The sequence below is a fragment of the Zonotrichia leucophrys genome, chromosome 5 (assembly GCF_028769735.1).
Source record: "Zonotrichia leucophrys gambelii isolate GWCS_2022_RI chromosome 5, RI_Zleu_2.0, whole genome shotgun sequence".
Taxonomy (NCBI): domain Eukaryota; kingdom Metazoa; phylum Chordata; class Aves; order Passeriformes; family Passerellidae; genus Zonotrichia; species Zonotrichia leucophrys.
In genome coordinates, this window is record NC_088175.1 from 54348698 (window position 1) to 54362600 (window position 13903).

General features: G+C 40.8%; 1 protein-coding gene across 10 annotated transcripts in view; it reads left to right on the plus strand.

Annotated features, from left to right (window-relative positions):
* The first annotated feature begins 348 nt into the window (after nt 1-348).
* The window catches only part of PPFIBP2 (PPFIA binding protein 2), a 93655-nt gene continuing 80100 nt past the window's right edge, over nt 349-13903 (plus strand). For 5 of the 10 annotated variants that reach the window (XR_010440653.1, XM_064715688.1, XM_064715696.1 and 2 more), the window contains exon 1: nt 349-801. The gene's annotated coding sequence lies outside the window, so the exon portion shown is untranslated. Of the gene's footprint in view, nt 802-821; nt 841-955; nt 1066-4865; nt 4924-13903 lie in introns of those variants that run through there. The other 5 variants (XM_064715689.1, XM_064715692.1, XM_064715690.1 and 2 more) reach the window with 4 other exon arrangements.

The following is a 13903-nucleotide window of genomic DNA, read 5'->3' on the forward strand; positions in this document are numbered from 1 at the left end:
ACAGCTATAACAATATAAATATGCTGTTATTTCACTAAGAGACTTAGAGCCGGCAAGAAGTGCTTTAAGTAGAGAAACACCTGATTTTTTAAAAAATCTTTGGAGCAGTCGGTGTTTTCCTCGGTCAATGCCCGTGTTAACCTGGAAAAACTCCGGGGGACGGGAAAACGCACCAAAAAAAAAACAAAACCAAAAACAAACAAACAAAAAAAAAAACCCAACAAAAAAACCCCACTAAAATAATACTTTCGATTCCAGCAATAGCGAAGCTGTGCAGAGAATTCCCGGAGCGCAGGAATTCCCTGGAGCACCTGCCCGTGCCGGGGGGGGCGCAGCGCCGGGCGCCGTCACTCGGGGGCGGCCCCGAGCGCGGCCGGGAACGGGAACACCGGGATCGGGACTGGAAAGGGAGAAAAGGGAAAGAGACCGGGACTGGAAAGGGATCGGGACCGGGACTGGAAAGAGCGGGCCCGGCTGTCCCGAGTATCGCGACTGTCCCGGAGCTGCGGAGGCAGCGCCGGGCACGATTAAGAAAAGGACCAGGAGCAGGACAAGGACCAGGACCAAGAGCAGGAGCAGAACCAGAAGCAGGACAAGGACCAGGACCAAAAGCAGGACCAGAATCAGGACCAGGTGAAGGAGAAGGACACGGAGCAGGATCAGGACCAGGTCAGCGGGCCCGGGGTGTCCGAGCGCGGCCGCTCTCGGCGCTGCTGCCGCAGCCGCTCCTGTTGCTCTCCCCGCTCCATCCCATCTCATCCAAAAGCAGCGGGGCTTTTAAACAGACGCTGCTCCCGCGAGGTAAATATTTATCCTCCCGAGCTGCAGTTGGACTGGCAGGTCGGTAAATAAAGCGCTTTGTTGGCGGAGGGCAGGGGGTTCAGCGAGCTGATGACACCCAGCTGCAGCCCGGCTCTCTAAGGTGGGAGCCCTCCCCTTCCTCCCCTCCCCAGGCTTTGGCAATCAACTATAAAAAAGCGGTGAAAAGAGGTTGTTTGGAGGCTGTTTGGGACAAAGTAGCTGGGAGATGGAGCTGTCTGTTCAAGCAGCACAGAGATAAGGAAGGTAAGGGCATGTCAGTGATTCCCCAGTCCCGTGGGCTAGCGCTGCTCTGATAAAAACACCTCCTCCTAACATTTGCAAGAAGGATAAGGAACCACCCTGCTTCGTGCATCATCCTCTGCTCAGCTTTGCATGGGGCAGGGGAAGATGCTGAGGATCATTTTGGCAGGTCTGGATGGACGGGGGTGTAGGGCAATGCCTGCTTTTGAAGATTTGTGTGTACCACACTTTGTATTTCCATATCCAGAAAACATAGTTTGCAATTTCAGATTTTTAATTTTAAGGTTGTGGATGGAGGGGGTTCACTGAGGAGTGCTTCTCTGGGGTTATTTTGTTGGGCTTTTTACTAAAACGAATATATGAACAAGTGCATAAAAGACTTCTTTCTGAAATTGCTGTGGAAATGTGGAAAGAGCAGGTGGGAGGGCAAAGAAAGCAGAATTCCAGCTTTCCATGTTTATTTATTGACTTTGCCTGTGTTCCTGATTTTTACTTGCATCTGCTGTTTGAACTTTAAACCAATGAATCTTTAAGTTTCTCTCCATCTTTCTAATGGAGAAATACTTTGACTAAAACTCAGTACACCAGGAAAGTGCAAGGTCAGACTGGGACAACCATAAGCAAATAAGGGTTGTTGGTTTTTAGATGATACGGGTTTTCCATCCACTTGCTTCTAATTCCAGTTGAGAACAATTGTAAAGGCCTCTTGAACCTGAAGGAAACCCAGTGTAAGTTAAAGAGGGGTAGAACTCAAAAGCACCCAGTTTTGTCTTGAGGACAGGTATAGCTTGGTACAAGAATATGAGGGGAAAAAAAATATGTTATAATAATATCATTTATAATGTACAAAGTAATTTCAAGTCCCCAGTAACAAGACTTAAGCTGAGGGATAACTCAAGACTGGTCTCACCACTGACTGCTGAAGTTTTTTTCTACTGTAGAGACACATGACATGCCTGTAACTCTTCTGAGCTAATGTTAGCATTGGTTTTGAAAGCTTAAATACTTTATTTACCTGAGCCAGGTAGTAATCAAACATCCTGACAAAACATACAGCAGCTTATCTGTCGCCCATCTGTGGCTCTGCCCTATGGGAAGCCCAAATTAAAGGAAGGGGTAGGGACTGGGTTGATGTGTGTGGCTGGAACGTGGTAGGAATTGGGCTGGGAGTGTTGTTCCCTGATTCCAGCTTCCCTGGCTGCTTTCATCTCCTGTCCCAGGAAGCAGAGGGATTAGAGGGATGGTGCAGAGGGCACTTTCTGCTGCTGCCATCCCTGTTTCACCCCTATCCACATGCAGATAAACAGGGGAGACAGGAAGGAGGCGGGAAAGGAAAGGTGAGATAATAAGAGTTATCTTCCCCTCACTCCTCCTGTATCTGATCTCACTTCATCTTTCTTCATGTGGTATCAGCAGTGTGGAAAAGGGATCAGGGTGTGTGTGTGTGTCCAGCAAAGGGAGAATGTTTGGGTGTAGGCACAGACCACAGAAGTGCTCTCTGGGCTCTTGGATGCATTCTCCCATTTTCCTGTCATGCTTGTTACACTGGGCTTCTCCAGGCAGACCATGCAGGCAGCAAAATGCGGCTCCATGTGGCAGAGAGAGTTGGAATGGAGCATGGGCCGGGGACAGATGGACAAGAGTAGAATGGAGACCTCGACAATCACCTTCCTCAACACGCTGATTGTGTCAGCAAACAGGCAGGAAAGGCAGAGGGACAATGTCCTGTGAGTGCAAAAGAGGAGAAAATGAAAACAGAACAAGAGGCACTGAGCGCCATCCTTGTTATTCCGTGTGCAGCTCTGCCCCCAGCCCTCATTTACCTCGCTTGTTTCCTCTTTGCCGCTTTCTGGTCTCTCTCCTCAAAACAAACAAACTCCCACAGATCCGTACAAGGCACTCATCCCCAGACACTGCTTTCACTCTGGTGAGGCCACTCAGGGGCAGACCAGAAACTCAGCTGGTTTTCCCTGCAGCTAAGGATTTGTTTGAGCTCAGGCAGCCTTGACCTGGTAAGATTAGCAAAGGACTGTGTTCACACAGGTAAAGCAAAAAAATCCACCTTCCTCCTGCTCCCTTCCCCAGAAAAGGCATTTACAGCAATAGGAGGAAACCTCCTGCTTGCTTTAGAAGTCTATAATGTGATGATTTAGTTTGTCAAAGCGGGGAGTGATAAATAAGGAAATGTGTTTCATGATAATGATCGCGCAGCGTAGGTGCAAAATCATTGAATGTGCTGTACAAAGATTTGTGTGTTTTCCAGAAATACCCAAGGGTGTGGAAATAGCAATGCAGCAGAAGATGACAATGTTTAGGGCAGTGGATTAGGACTGTCAGAAGTCACTTTTCTATCAGTGAAGTTGCATCACTCCAGTCTCTGGTGATGTTTCTCATTCCTTTTGCCACCCTATTCCCAGAGATCACTTCAACCTCTCTGGATATAACCTTGAAAATCTCCTAAGCTACTCAGGAGGGTTTAGCAGCAGCGGATGTCCCTGGAGGGACACCTGATCAGTTACCAGGGTTCTGTGGATATGTATGAAATAACTTTGCTTCAGTCAATACCCTGAGAATTGGAAAGACTGAGCACTAAATTAGGTTCTTTAAATTATCCCCAGTTTGCTTTTGTCTGTGCAGTGCTATCAACTCACCTGTTGCTTTGAAGCTGAAGAAACTGAGAGTCCCCCTTTGCTCAATCTGTTCTTTGCCTTTGTCTAGGTACCAGCTCTGAGGTGATGTCTTTGATAACCTGTGGCAGGTTGAATTTCCTCCCTTCTTCTTTCTTCCACCTTTACAACATTTTAGCTCTTCTTTTACCCAGATGCACATTAAGCAACAAAATAAAGGTGCTTCTTTCTTGTAGCTAGATGCCTCTGCCTGCGTGTTTTAGTGTGACATTTTTATTTCAAGTCTCTCTGACCTTGTAACATTACAGTTACCTTTTTTGTTTCCATCTTCACGTGTTTATTTTCTATAAAACCATTTCTCAGTAGCACTTTGCTCTTATCTGGTAATTCATTGATGCAGAGAACAAAGCAGTTAAATTACAAAGATAATTTCTTTCTGAAGCCAACATAAAAAGTAAATCCTGGTGGCACTGTTGCCAGTCTAGGTCAATTTGTGTTTATAATGTGCACCTGCCAAGTTCCAGTGTAGTGGTTTAGAGGATTTTAAGCACAACCTGGATTTTGAACTCTAATTTGATAACCTGTACAGCAAGTTTTTATGGCTGTTTTGTGGTTCACTAGTATTTCTGCAAAACCTGTGACTGAAACTTGCTGAGGGGAAAGAGCTGTATATTTTCATAGAGATCAAAAAGTAAAATGTGGTATCTTCAAATGCCTAAACCAGGGCTTTATTTATCTGCCAGATCATCAACAAACAAATGAGGAACCATTAGTGGTTTTCTCAACTCTGTGTATGTGATATATAAAATACATTCTGTGTTTCTCTGTTTAGTCAGATTTTCCGGGTTAAATCTGAAGTAGCTGAAGATAAAAGTTGAGGATTGAATACAGGTTAAAATAGAGCATTTAATAGAGGGGTAAAGATAAGAAACCTGGTGTGACCAGACAGTGTAATTCAAGGAATGGTAAATAATGGATCTGACTTCCAAAAAGTTGCAAGTATAAACTGGTGATCGTATGAGAAGCCATTGGCATATCACCCAAGGAAATGGTGATAAATCGATGGTGGTTTCCTGAAGCAGATGTGAATTTGGAGAAAACAGATCAGCTGATTCTCCTTCAATGAAACCTCGCATTGGTTTGGAGGGCTGAAATCAGACTGAACACCAAAGTCAAGAAAAAGACAGGTCCAAAGGATGCCTCTGTTCCAAGCCTTGCTTATCCAGTGCTGACTGTGAGTGTTGTTGCCATTAGAGCAACAGAAAGTGTGTGAATATTCATAGGGAATGATTCACTCCCTGCTTAGGTCTTCATAGTGTTTAAGATCAACAGATTGTGTGCCAGGTAAAGTAATTAGTGAAGATAAATCTAAGCTGTTGCATTTTAATCTGGATTTCCATCACTTAGAGTATGGGAACTCCTGTTTTACCTTATCCTCCTCTGAAAACAAGTCTGGTTGGTCTCTGCATTCAGAGGTGACTTTGCTGGGGTTGCCTCCTTTCTTCTCTATGTTCTGCTCCTACAAAAAAAAAAGAAAAAAGGAATTTTGTAATTTTATTTCCAATTTGCACTATTTTCAACCCAAAGTTTATTTCAGAAACCTTATTTGGACAGGGGAAGATATTTGCCAAGAGTCTCTTGAATGTAGTGAATCATATTTTTATTCCTCTACAGGGCAGATGGTAGCATCTGCTTTAATAAAGCATAATCAGAACATCTTATTCTAATGGCATTGCAGTAAGATTTATGAGTGGTTTCTGGGATGATCATAAAATAATGAGCATAATCCAATCAGCTCCCAAACAGAAGAATTCTGAGGTCTCACTCCAGACAAAAAAAATAAAAATCTCTAGCAAACACCTTGGGGAGATAACCCATTTTGTGTGGATAGGTAGGAAACGAGCACATACCACTTAGGAAAGTAGGATATGTTATTTTCTTAAAGAGTGTTCATTACATCTGAAGAAAATAAAAATCAAAATTAGTGAAGTCAATGTTTTCTTTTCTTGAAGTAATCTTCTGTAAATAAAATAGAAGTATATGTGCAAAATATTTTAGTATTAGTAGAAATTATTTTAAACTTGAAAATTTGAGTCACGGGCATCATAAATTAACTAGTTATTGCATTAAAACATTCTTCAATTCAGAAAGGTGAATGCATACAAAATAGAAATTTTACCTGAAACTGTAAGTACAATTCTCAATCTGCTCTGGCAGACTTTGTATGTATCAAAAGAAAATTAAATTAGAACTTTTGTCACTAAAAGAAAGCTATTCTAACAAGCTTTTGTGCAAGAAGAAGGTCTTCTCTGTTGTGAAAAATACTGAATAACCATCAGTAGTTACCCACACTATGCCCAGTGCAGTGCGGGCAACATTTCATAATAATTGTAAATGAGACAAAGATTGGAAAACTATTTTAGGAATTGTGGTCCGAATCTGTTTTGCCTTGATTGCCTTCTTCATTTTAATTAGGAAACTTGGTAGCATCTTCAGTTTCCTCTGCAGGTTGTGAAGCACAGCTGGTTCTCATTTAACTGGCAAAAGGCAGATTTTAGAAACCTGCTTTTTTACTTTTTTTTTTTTTTTAGCATGAGGAGAGGAGTTTGTGTTCAGAGTAAATGGTTTGTTATAAAAGGAATTCAAAGTCTAAAATGCGGCTGGGATTCGCCAGCCATTTTTAGTTTTTATTTAATCAAAGCTTCTGATTATCCAGGACTAATTGCAAGTGGGAGTAGCAGCTGCTCACTTTCTTTGGAAACCCAGATTTGGGTACTTAGAAGAGCTTCCAAATTAGTAGAGACTGATAAAAGTACCATACCAAGCAGAATGTTCATAAATATCATTTCACTGTAAATGAATTTTATTTGCTTTCCTTAACTAACGAGTAAACAGAATTGTTACATGTTTACAGCACAGTATTAAAGCAAAACTACCCCTTATCAATAAACAGTAATAGAGGAAAAAAAAGTCTTCATGACAGAGCTGTATTTTAGTGTTTGCCAATATCACCATTTTCTTCTTTTCAAGTAGGAATGGATAGGATCTGTATTATTTTGGAATTAATGAAACTGTCTCGAATATTTCCACTTGGAGGTTTAAAAACAACTGAAAAGAAGACTAAATCTCTTATAATAGCAAACCAAATTTTCCTTGCAAATTTAATAGAAGAGTACAAAGATGCCACAATTACTGATATGGAAGCAGACTTTGATCCATTTTCTGGAAAATTAAATAAACTGAAGAAACTGATAGTGAATTCTGATTCCCTTTTCTCTCCTGAAATAGAAGCAAATGATAACATTATCCAACAGATGGTCATTTTGATACTTTAGTCGTTTGTCTGTATTTTGTTTTGATTTTGATGCAAGTGGCCCCAAATGCAAGAAACTTCTGACAAACTTTTCATGCAGGCAAATCAGCTGGTTGCTGTTAGGGATTAAAGGGCTTTGCAAGTCATTAGCCTGAAATAATTTCATTTTGTGGCTGTATTAATAAGCAGGTCAAATAAAGGCATTGCTATCAAGCATTAAAATTCATGATTAATTTATTACCTCAGGGAACTCCACAGGTGTATTCACAGACCAAATAAATAGTAGTACTTTCAAATAGTTCTTAAAATTTCAACCATATGAAAGAGTTCTTGGGACTGGAAGTAACATGCAGTAGAGTTTTAGTTAGAATTTGATTTTTTTTTGTTTTGGCAAATCCTTTTGTGTCATTGTTCATGTTCAAGTTGTTAAATACTTATCAAAATACTTATCTGGGAAGAAGTCATCCTGTGTGTGTTCATTATAATGGTTTAACTTGTGGATTTTTCATGCCCTAAAAGTAGTGGGAATTCAGAGAATAAAAGGTTTCCTTTAAACATACCCCAGTGATGGATGATGCTGACAGCACCCTGAACTTCAGCTGTAAATACGTATAGAAAACCCAGGAGAGCACTGAGTTGATGACCGGGTCTGTTCCTAGGTCCAGCTTTTGCATTCAGTTGATTTGCAAAACTTCCAAAATCTTTCTGTGTCTTAGCAAATCTGTGAGCCAAAATGACAGACCTGGAATATGGAAACTTTGGAGACTTGGAAGGGGAGGCTTGAAAGTTTTACTGAACAATCAGTCAATATCTGGAAATGGCACGTACTTCCAGAGTTTTGCCAATTCAAAAAGGCTTCCTGCTGCATGGAACTGGGGCTTTGCTTTTTCTTATCTCTTTCTCAGTCCCTCATCTCATGTATAACATACAAATAGAAATTTACATTGATTTGGCTTATCCTTGCTAAGATGATTCGACATGGAAACATATTCATTTTTCATTTGTGTAGAACTTGGAAAGAATCCCTGGAAATGGTTGGCAGACGCTGCATGATGGGCTCTGTGGGTGGAAAGAACTTGAGAACACCTCTCACAGCTGGTACTAAAAGGTGCAATATTTTACAGGACAATACAGGACTCTTTTGTGTCCTGTGCCACAAAAAGAAGCAGCACAGTGAGCACTTCAGGACTCTTTTTAAGCTGATAAAATCTTTTCCCCAGGCACTCAAAATTGTATATACAATTGTTTTTTTATTCTATTATTGCTTGTTTTACTTGTTGTGATAGAGTCAAAACAGTAGCAGTGCACAAAGATGAGTGTGAGACACAAGAGCTGTCACAGACATCTTTTAGGAAAAATCCTTTCCTTAGGATCTTTTTCTCCTGAGAAGCTGAGAGGCCTCAGGAACAAAATGTAAACATTGATTATCTGCTGCTGTGGAATGCAACAGGTGCATCTGTGATTGGTCTCATGTGGTTGTTTCTAATTAATGGCCAATCACAGTCAGCTGGCTCGGGCTCTCTGAGACAGAAGCTTTTGTTATCATTCCTTTTCTGTTCTTAGCTAGCCTTCTGGTGAAACCTTTTCTTCTATTCTTTTAGTATAGTTTTAATGTAATATATATCATAAAATGATAAATCAAGCCTTCTAAAACATGGAGTCAGATCCACATCTCTTCCCTCATCCAAGAACCCCTGTGAACAGCGTCACAAAGACCTGAGCACTTGGGTGGGTTTTCAGGGAGGGGACTCCCTTAGCAGCCTTCCCTGGGTAAATATGTGTTTCTGTGAGCAAACACAGCCTCCATCAAACAGGTCACTGAGGAGGCCTGGGTATCTTGTCACACATGAATTGTGGCTGCTCCCTTTCCCTCTAAAGTCAGCTTCTGGTTTCAGTGCATGCCTGATCTGTCTCCAGTCACCTTGGCATTCACTTTTCCTGCAGGATTCACTGGAAAAACAAGGATAAAGGGTGGTGCATTCTTCTTAACCACCTGCAATAATGATTCTTCAGCTGGGGGATGTTTTATGTTCCTCTCACCTCTGTGAATCTTCTAAGTATTAAATGTTGCTCTTGGATGTCCAGAGCCACTCTTCTGTCTGTCTTGCAGCATTACCTATCTATATAAAGCCCTTTTTTTCAAAGTTAGAAAATCATGTTACTCCATTAAGTATGGAAAGCAATTATGATGGGAGGCTGGGATTTAACTTTAGTGTTTTAGTGATTTAACTTTCTTAGTGTTGGCCAGTTCTGCAGGGAGTAAATTGTCCCACATTCTGAATAGTGGAGGAGCAAAACCAACAAAATATGTCATTTCAAACCAAGGTTTTACTTGCTGTGAACAATTTTTGCCTCTTGGTGTCCAGGTGTTGGAATGATGAGTTACTTGTCTGTGGAGTTGTCTTGTTAAAGTTTAGGGCTTGATGTGATCGATGATCTCAGACTTGGGGAGAATTTAACAAAGCTTGAGGAGAAGGATGTACCACTGAGAGTGGGCACAAACAATGCAGAATTTACAGGCCATGGGGACTTTGGGCACAATTCCCAAGATAAGGAAGAAAGTAGCAAAGCCAGCTCAGCAACTGGTGCAGCTGTGCTCTGTGTGTGGGCTGGTCTCTGGCCCACCAGGTGAAATAACCTATTTGGGGGCAACAGTTACACCTATTCTTGAGGCAGAGAAAAAGGAAAAACTTAAATATAGCTTTTTTTCCCGAGGATATTTTCAGTAATCTTCAGGAAGCAATCTATATGGGAATGTTTTGTTTATAAGCACAGGCATTGAACTGGCACAGCTGTTAAAATTTATATTTTTGTTGATGTGCTGAGTAATGTGGGATGTGGAGCTTTTCATAGTGATCCATTTGCTGTTCAGCGCTTTTAATCCAAGCGGATTCAATTTTGATGAATTTGCTGTTTCTAGCAGAAGTATGTTTTTCTTCTCATTGTTTCCCACAGACACTTTCCTCAAAATAGCTACTGAAGCTTCAATTTATACAGAAGTGCTTGATACTGTCAGTTCCTGTTAGGATGAATTCAACATATTTGTATCCACAGATGCAGGTTGGGTAGTATCAGAGCAGCCTAGTGACTGTTATTTATAAATTGCTGCACAGAATGTTTCAAAGGGGGAAAAATACTGATGTGAAAATGAATTTTGCAAAGTCAAAAAGTTGACTTTTTAGCACACATTCTCAGTCTTTGCATCTAAAGCTGAGTTTAGACTTCCCAAGAGCCTTCATGTCATGTTTGTAAAGCTGAGGGAAATTCAGGAGAGAGCTTTATAATCAGAGTAACCCAAGAGTAGATAGTTTTGAAATAATAGATATTCGTAAGAAATATTTTTCTTACATGTGTCTATGTTGAGCTGTTTTTCTGTGCAGTCTAACCCAGACCTCAGGGTTTTTTTTACCTTAGATATCTTGTGGATGAGAATTACCTCTCTGGATTGCAGGAAATCAGTTTTCTAGCTCACCAACCCTGCCCTTTGTTCTGAGGTTCTGCTGCAGAAAAACCCAACTGGGGTCCCTGTGCATCCACTGGTGCCAATTCCTTCCCTGATCCTCACCCTTCCCAGTGCCTGCCCATGTTAAGCAGAATTTAGTGCTCTCCATTCTTCTAAACCTCCCGAGTGAGTTATTTCTGTAAAGATTCGTGGCTTTTACATGGAAACGTCCACACCTCCACCTGTGACATCATTTGTCACAGACATCTTTTATGAAAAATCCTTTCTTTAGGATTTTTTTCTCCTGAGAAGCTGAGAGGCCTCAGGAACAAAATGTAAACATTGATTATCTGCTGCTGTGGAATGCAACAGGTGCATCTGTGATTGGTCTCATGTGGTTGTTTCTAATTAATGGCCAATCACAGTCAGCTGGCTCAGACAGAGAGCCAAGCCACAAACCTTTGCTATCATTCTTTTCTATTCTATTCTTAGCCAGCCTTCTGATGAAATCCTTTCTTCTATTCTTTTAGTATAGTTTTAATGTAATATATGTCATAAAATAATAAATCAAGCCTTCTGAAACATGGAGTCAGATCCTCGTCTCTTCCCTCATCCAAGATCCCCTGTGAACACGGTCACAGTCATTCTTTCGCATCTTTCTGAAAATCAGAAATGCCCTGCACCTTGAACAATTCCCGTGGCATTCCAGAGGCTCCATGGGCTCTGCCAGCTCCCTGAGCAGCGTTTGCTCCTTGTTGGCAAGGCTGCTGATTTCTACAATGATCCTAAGGAACCGCAGAAACAGAGAAGGTTGGTGTCGGAACTCAGTGCATCCCTCTGGGTGTCCAGAGTTGCCAGGACCCCATCAGGGGGCTCAGAAACCCTGGCACACAGCCCAGAACACCTGGAGATTTGATTATGACCTGTGGAGCAAATTACCAGCTTTGTATGAGGGCCTGAAAGCCACACAGGTTTGAATAGTGTAATAACAAAATTATCACAGGGTGAAAATGTAGATTTTAGGATTTTTGGTACATTGTTTATGGGAACAAGATGGAGGAATCTGGATGTGTTCAGCCTTTCTTCTTCTTGTTCTCCATTTTCTGCAGTGATGTTGGCACTTTGGGATTGGTTTAGAGTAGAAGTGCACTGTCTAACATGGGTGATAGGTGTTGGGAATTAAGTGTAAATACGTATTTTGTAGTATATATATACATATATATACATATATATACTATATATACACACACATATATATATACACTATATATATATATATATATATATATGTAGTGTATATATATGTAGTTTGTAGTATAAAAAGACAACACTGCCCTGGGGGCGGTCAGAGTGCCCGAGCAGATCTCGGCTGGGCAGAAAGAAAATTTAATAGATAAGAATTAATAAACGACTTAAGAATGAGAACTGAAGAGCTCTGACTCGTTCTTTGGAGCAGAGACACCCTGCAAATCTTGGGGCTGCAATTAACAACCAAATACCTGAGATGTTGGAAAATTGGGCCTCCTGCATTTCTTTGGGATACAAAATCTTCTGGCCCTGTGTTAGCACTGTTTAGTTTGTCTAAATTTATAGGATTTTTGCAGCGACTAGCTTTGAAAAATTTTGCTTATCGTATCTACCTAATCTCTCTCCATTGCTGTCAAGGATTTGTCCTCTGCTTTACTCCAGGGCACAGTTAATTTGTGCATTAGTTCTGTGTTTACTTTTATTGTAATTCCTCACCTTCCAATTTACTGGAGCATGAATTTACTTACATGATTTGGGGTGTGGGGGGAAGGTGTGGTCTGAGCAGTTTCCCAGGCATTGGAGCTGGATTTCAGCAACTTCAAAGATCTCCTTGAAATTCTGACCTTCATGGAAGCAAATTCAGAGCTGTGACCTTGAGGCCAGTGAGACGGGAAGGAAAAATAATAAAAAAACCCCCACAGTTTATTTTAAATGTTGAAATTTTGAGGATTTAACTTTTCTTAGTTGCAAAACTCTCTGAACTAGATATGGACTGCAATACCAAATCTGACTTTTGTATGTGTTTATTTTAAGAGCAGAAATGTTCATATTTTGGCTCAGAGACTTTTCTCGCATGTATTTTATCAGGTTCAGCTGAAATTTATATCCAAACTATTTATTCATTGTGTTGCCTTTTTTTTGTTTTAATTTTAACTAATTAGGTGACAGAAAAGTGAACTGAAGTAATTAGACTTTTTGGACTTTTCATATTTTGGCTCAGAGGCTTTCCTCTTGTGTATTTTATCAGGTAGTGTTTTGTTCAGCTGAAGTTTATATCCAAACTATTTATTCATTGTGTTCCTTTTTTTTTTAATTTTAACTAATCAGATGACAGAAAAAGTTAACTAAAATAATTAGACTTTTTGGGCTTAATACAGTAACATTTAACTCAATTTTGACCTCAAGATTTGCAAAGTCAGAAGCTATACCATTTTTCCTTTATACTGCGTGTAACACAGAAAACTTCAGATATCTGATAACATGAAAATAAACGATGAAGGACCTTTTTAAGCTTTTATGGACAAAGTTTAAAGCAGCACTGAGGGCTGAAGGGCTTCCTGCAGTTGCTGGAAGTGTTACAGAGAGGGGCTGAAGAGAGCTCACTTTGCACATGCCATTCCGCCAGCGTCAGCTCTTAATTGTAAGGATGAGACGTTGTGCAAACATGAGTCAGGAAATTTGGTTATGGTACCAGGAGGAGCTGTAACTCAATATCCATCAGCCCTGGGGAGGAGCTGCTGTGAGCTGATCTGTGTTTTGAAGCATCAAGTATCAGTCAGATCTAGCATTTTTTTTAAAAGAGGGCTTTATTTTTTTCCTTTGCCTTCTGTTGCCCCCTCAGAATCGAAATTCTGGCTTGTATTAGCAAACTTAATGGGTTTATTTTTGAAAAGAGATGTTTGGTTTTGACTTGGCCACTTCATAGTGCAGTGAGTTTAGCTGAGTATTTTAAATCAAATTATTTAGCACATCATGTGCAAGGGCATTATTGCTTTTGGCTTGTTGCTCTGACTTTCATCAGTAACACACAAATATGGCTTTTACAGTGCCAAGGAGCTTCACTTCAGGATATCCCCTCCTATAAGGATCGCCAGCAGCTTGTTGAATAGAGACTTCAGCAGTTCTGACCCTTACCTGAAATGATTTGCTATCAGATCTTTGTTCAACTTTGGCTAATTGATATTTCTCTTTAGAGCTGCCCATTCTGCCTTCCTGTGGGCACTTCACACTTTCCAGTTCAAAATAAGCTTGTGGGTTTTTTTTTTTTTTTGTGAATTTATAACTTTTGTACCTGATGGAGCCACGAGCTGGAGGGATGAATCAATGGCTGTGCTCCTGTCTGGATGCTGCACACAGTGTGGCTGGGGGAAAAGAAAGGGGAAAAAAGGATGGACAGGTTTCTGCATTCCAGGGCAGGAGTCCTCTTGCAGC